Raw genomic sequence first — 6,261 nt, 5'->3', positions numbered from 1 at the left:
AAAAATAAAGAGGACTCATGTAATTAGGGGTGAGTAAAAATTTCGGGTACCAAGAATTGGAACCAGCGGGTCCGAAACCGGAATTAGACCCGGTGGTTCCAATTCCGGGTAATAAATTAAGGACCCGATTATAACCAATTCCAATTCTCAACTTTTTGGAACAGGAACCGGTTGGATACCCGATTACCTAATGTATGCTAAACTAAATAAATTTTAAATAATAAAAATATGTTGAATGTATCTAATTAGTAAATTAAAAAAAGTATTATTAATACCTAAAATAGATACAAATAGCTTAATGCATATATAAATATAAGTATTAAACACTAAAAATGAACCTAACTAAAATAAAAATTATAATTTGTATTATATTTTAACAATTACATACATAAGTGGGTACCTGGAACCGGAACCGGTACCCAATGGTTTAAATACCAATTCCTAAATTTTAGGATCCGGTTGAACCAATTCCAATTCCGGATCCAAATTTTAGGACCCGGTTCAAACCAATTCCAAGTTCGGGTCCTAAAATTTTAACCAGGTACCCGATTTGCTCACCCCTACATGTAATAAGAGAGAACTAGTGAGAATTTATTAAATAAAGAAGAAAATGAGGTATTTAAATTGAAATTTGTAGTTTTAAAAAGTGAGTCGTCTAATAAATAAAAACGTATTAAATACATTGTTGTTATTATGTTACAATACAATTTTTCTTATAGGGGCCAAATTACCTTAATATTATTACATATATTGTAATTCCCTGTATTTTTAAATATTTTAAATTTTATTTTATTATTTGTATTTTTTTCGGAATTATTCTATAGGTTTCAAATTATTTTGAGTTGATAAACCATTTTGTTACAAAAGGATTTTTTTAATTGTCAATTCTACAATATATGTCCAAACAAACAAAGCCTATTCCATTTTTAGGAAATTTTTTCAACAACTACCAATTAAAGCACGTGTTTTGAAAATAACTAACTATTAAAAACTTTTTTTAAAAGAACTACCACAAATTTATAAAAAGTTTAAGTAGCACTACCACTCTAACAATTTTGGTTAGAATTTTTGGCATTTGGGTCTTACTTTTTATCACATTTTATATTTATAAAAGGTAATGTAGTCAATTTAGATGGTGATTATAGGAGGAAAAGGTAAAATGTGGAACCTACGTGCCGAATATTCTAGTTGGAATTATTAGAGTGGTAGTGCTACTTAAACTTTTTACAATTTTGTGGTAGTTCTTTTTTAAAAAACAAAATTAATATGTAGTTGTTTTCAAAACACGCGCTTTAATTGGTAGTTGTTGACAAAATTTCTCCATTTTTATTTCTTAATTGGCCCATTATTTTTATTAGCCCCAATATTTCTACTTACACTACAACTCTCTCTCCTATAAATACCTCATACATCCCCAAGATTTTTCCCACACAAAAGGTTAGTCTTATGGCAAATTTGCTAAAAAAAACCTTTTAAATGTGTCATTTTGTGAAAAAAAAATAAAATAAAAAACCTTTTAAAAGCTTTTTTGTAAAAGAAAACCTGAAGTTAATTTTTTTTGTTTAAAACAACCTAGTAGCACTAATTCACTTAATTAACGTGAATTTCTTCTAATCACTCTATAACTCTTGATTAACTATTTAATAATTAAATTATTTTATAAATTAAAAAAAATAGAAAACCACCACCCCAACACCGGTCAGCCACCCTTTCCCCTCCCCTGGCAGCAGCCCTTACCCCCGGCGACCACCTTCCTCCCCCCCCTAAACCATGGCAGAAGCCCCCTTCTTCTTAAATCTCTCTTTTTCTTTATCCTCAACCTTCAATGCCTTCAACAATGGTGGTTACTTCTACAAACCCTTCATTCTTCCCTTTCCTAACCCTTTCTTGAGTTTCTTCCAAACTTCTAACCCCAATCCTCCAATTATGCACCACTTCGACCACGAAAACCACCATCTATGTTATCAAGAGCCGCAAAATTTTTAGAATAGTCAAGGGTAAGAACATACCTTGAGGAGAGAGAAGGTAAGTGCATAAGAACACCTCAACAATTTTCTACTTTGTTTGTGGCGGTGATTGCGGTGGAGAAGACATGGAATTGGGTTATGCGGCAACGATTATGGCGATTGGTGGCTGCTGCCAGGGTTTAGGGAGGGGGAGGGTTGCAACGGGAGAAGGGGAAAAGGAGGGGGATCAGCCAGCGGTGGAGTTGGGTTGCCAGAGGTGGGGGCTGCTGCAAGGGGAGGAGGAAAGGGTGGCTGCCTAGTTGTGGGGTGGTGGTTTTTTTTATTTTATTTTTAAATTTATAAATTAATTTAATTATTAATTAAATAGTTAAGTAAGAGTTATAGAGTGATTAGAAGAAATTAGATATTAATTATGTGGATTAGTGTTACTAGGTTGTTTTAAACAAAACAATTTTAAGTTCGGGTTTTCTTTTACAATAAAGCTTTTAAAAGGTTTTTTTTTCCGCAAAATGATGCATTTAAAAGGTTTTTTTTAAACAAATTTGACTAGTCTTATTTTCTTTTCTCTTTATTTTATTTTATTTTATTTTTCTTTTAATTTTCTTTTCTTTTCTTTTTTCTTTCTTTCTTTCTTTCTTTCTTTTTCCTTTTCCTACGTTAGCAAAGCTCACTTCTGCCCAAGACTCCTGCCGCCAGCCACCTTCGGTGCACCCGCCTACCGCCGCCGTCAGACAACCGGCGACCACCCAACTGTGCCCCACCGTGGCCGCCCCTCCTTCTTCCTCCTCCTTTGTTTTCATTATTTTTCTTAATGTTATTAAATTGTTTTGGGTTTTTTATTTTATTGTTTGAATTAGTTAATTTAGTACCTGTAACACCTCGTCTAAAACAGAAGGCGAGACGTTAGCAGAAATAACGTCGAGACGGTAATGTCACTCTAAAGGTTACTAAAAAAAATAAAGGAAACAACTGAAAAGGTGATATAAAATTATTTAAGTGAAAGAAAACTCATTAAACATAGAAAGCTTCAAATGAGGCAGAACAACCTCAAATCCAATTGTCCCAAAAAAAAGATGGACTAAAGATAACATCGGGAAGTCTATAAAACTGTTAAGAAACAAACTAAACACTCTACTCTCAGCCCAGACTCAACAGAAGCTACTCTTCACCTGCAAATAACATTTAGGTTCCACAATCAGTGGGGAGTAACTAGCAGTTCTCCCAAAGACAAGGATATCACATAGCAAGAATCAAGACAAGGCAAGAACAAGGAAAAAAGAATATGAAAACAAAGTCACAAGACATGAACTAAAAGAAAATAAATATATTAGAAAGAAACTATTCAATGGAAAATAGGGTTACTTAGTAAATCAAAACTTGAAACAGAATAAAATAATTGTTAAAGTTCATATAATACTTCAAACAAGCAAGACAGGTTAAACAGTGTAGTAATAATATTTATATCATAGAAAAACAATTTGACTAAAGTAGGATCGAACGCTAGTGGAAGCCCGCAGTCCACTTCCTAAGGTTTGTGAGGCGAACCTCCAGTCAACTCACAGGAGACTGTGTCTAAGAATGGCCAAACTCCCGGTGCCGGATAGAAGCCAGATATGGACTTACACCTTCGAACCTCCCGGACGACAACAATTAACCCAGGTTATACTACTTGAATCCCGCATCCAAGTAGTTGGCATGTTCTAACCATTGGAATCTCGCAGTCCAATGGCTCCTAACTTACAGTCAATATAAAAATCGATAAAATAATATAATTTTAAATCAAAAATTATCAATGATCAGCAGAGATGCCACATATGGCCTTATACTCACGAATTATCAAATCAAACACCGCAATACGCATACGTTAAATAGTGGGTTACCAACCCCATGAGAAGTCTTTTAATCAGAAATATGCACACTATACACATACATATACATGTTGTCCAATTTTTACAAATTGCAAATACATACTTCTAAAAAAAATCAGAATAATTAGATTATTGCTCTAAAATTATCAAACTTGCACACATTGACCCTCACATTGACACAAATATTATAAAGTATAATAAGAGACATAACAAGGTTTAATCATGATTATACACCCTAAACTAATCCCAACCAACAGCTTACATAAAAGTTCAGACACCCCAATATTATCAAGCCAAAGTTCACCTACTTAGATTACTAGTCATTGTACCAATTAATAACTTGAAGATACATTACATAATATGATTACATGAAATCCTAGCATGATTTATAAAGTGAAAATCAGAGTACTATACTCACAATATTTTATAAGAATAGCATATAGTAGTTTGCTCCACCTCACTCCACGAAACCGAAGATACAACCTCTCATAACAACAATTATATTAGCTACAATTATCACCCAACAAAACTAGAAATTCAAGTAATTAATTTGGTCACCATTAACCATGAAAGTCAACTCCACACTAAACATATCCCAATGTAACTTGAAGGTCCAAAAAGCACATGACACCAAAGAGAAATTTCGCAGCAGCAAGTGAACAGAAAAAATTGGTAATTAACTAACATGATCATGAGTTATTACATAAGTTTTAATCCTTGATATTTTGACATACATATACAAAGGTGGGAATATAGCAGTCCCATTAAACACGCATGTCACACAAAAATCAATTGGAAAATAGTTCACAATTCATCTAATTAAAAATCAGTTTCTATAACGATCGTACTAGTTTTCGTCATACGACTTTCTCAATTGTTCTAGGCCTAAATCATGAATTCAAAACTAGGTGAAATCTAGTCTAAGGGAAAGTACTAGTTACCTTGAAAGTAGAGTGCAAGAACGAGTACAAACGAGCCCAACGAACAAGGATCAAAGCTCCAAAAAGCCCTCCAATGGAAACCCGTTAATTAGTAGATTTTTGTGAGAATTTCGTGTGTTTAGATATTAAAAACATACATATACAGTAGAAGAAAATTGAGAGAAAATGGTTGAGAACGTGAGAGTAAATAGAGGGGAAAGAGAGGACTTTAAGAGTTAGGCAAAATTCAAGGGTTGGGAATTATAATCATCATTACGGCTAATTTAAGTGGGAGTTACTAGGATTAATGAGCAGGAAAAACCATTCACTCCCCCACTTAAGAGACTTAATAGAATTGGTCAGCATATAGAGCATTAGCATCTGGTCGGTCCTGTTAAACTATTTCGCGCGCACAACTTAAAACCGCTATAGCGATTAATATTCAAAATAATATATAACTTTTACCATTTAAATACAAAAATAAGATTAACACTAATTTAGAGAAATATATATTTTTTTTTTTAAAAATTAAAGACAACATTTTATCGGAAAATAATCGGCAGGAGAATTACCCATGCAAAATATCAGCTCAAAAAAATGGGGTGTTACAGTACCAATTCATGATTTTGATGGTTTAAACTTATAATTTCGGATTTATACTTGTGTTATTGTAGACACCCATTTGTGTCTCCCTAAAACCAAACCCAGTGATGAGTACCTTTCGCGTCGAATCATAATCGAATGAAGTGAAAGTGTGGACAGTCTAGTGTTGCGGATAGTTTTAATTTCTTTTCTCTTCTATCTGTTTTTGAAAACTTATTTTAAGAAAACAACCAATCCAGCTTGGTTGGTCCATGATATGGGCCCAATAGTAGTATAGTTGGATGAGGTTAGACAAGACCTTTCTAACGATATATTATAAGCCCAATTCCGATGAATATTGAGGAAGTTATGGCCAATTTACCAAACTGGGCCCGGTTTGAGCCTTATATGCGACCCAATGATCTAGGGGAGGGCCTAATATAGATTTATCATTCTTAATGCAATTAGGAATGGTGTTAGTCTTCTAGATTCTTCTAGAAGGTTCTTTTCATTCCTAATTCAATTAGCATTGATAAATTGACTTTGGTTGACTTTTTAGAGTTTTAATTAGAATCAAAGAACATTTTTTGAGGGAAATACGATTTTATCCTCCTGTACGGCAATTTTTATATGATTTTAAGAAAACGCGTGGATTTCTGAGTCAGCGCCAGACGCCCGCTGTAGCGCCTGACGCTATGATTGGCGCCTGGCGCTAGACTTGGCGCCTGACGCTAAGGTCAGCGTATGGCGCCAACTCGGTTTTTTACGTCAGAGCTCTGTTTTTGATATTTTATCTTTTTGGCTGATTTTCTTTATAAATAACGTCGTAAAAACTCCGTTTTCATTCATCAACAATCATCAATTTTCATCAGTTTTCACCAATTTTCGTCTACAATCTACAATCTACCAATTCTTATTCTTTCT

Source organism: Chenopodium quinoa, unplaced genomic scaffold, assembly GCF_001683475.1.
Source record: "Chenopodium quinoa cultivar QQ74 unplaced genomic scaffold, ASM168347v1, whole genome shotgun sequence".
In the NCBI taxonomy this organism is placed as follows: domain Eukaryota; kingdom Viridiplantae; phylum Streptophyta; class Magnoliopsida; order Caryophyllales; family Amaranthaceae; genus Chenopodium; species Chenopodium quinoa.
The sequence above is the reverse complement of the archived record's forward strand: the minus strand, read 5'-3'. Positions refer to the sequence as shown.